The sequence below is a fragment of the Diachasma alloeum genome, unplaced genomic scaffold (assembly GCF_001412515.2).
Source record: "Diachasma alloeum isolate Michigan unplaced genomic scaffold, Dall2.0 Dall_scaffold_00333, whole genome shotgun sequence".
Taxonomy (NCBI): domain Eukaryota; kingdom Metazoa; phylum Arthropoda; class Insecta; order Hymenoptera; family Braconidae; genus Diachasma; species Diachasma alloeum.
Genome location: NW_021680472.1, coordinates 57,074 through 57,303, shown reverse-complemented (window position 1 = coordinate 57,303; position 230 = coordinate 57,074).

Genomic DNA, 230 nt, shown 5'->3' with positions numbered 1-230 from the left:
AATTCATATTTTAATTTATAAAAAATCAGCGCATGTTTCCAGAGAGGTAAATTTCATAACAATGTAGTCTCAAACCCCTCCGCCTCACCTCCCTAAATTTTAATCCCTCCGGATATAGGCGGGTCTTCAACCCCCCGGAGAAACCGCATACTCATGTATTTTCTCCGAAATTCATTTTTTTTAAATTTATAAAAAATCTGCGCATGTTTCCGGGGGCGATAAATTTTATA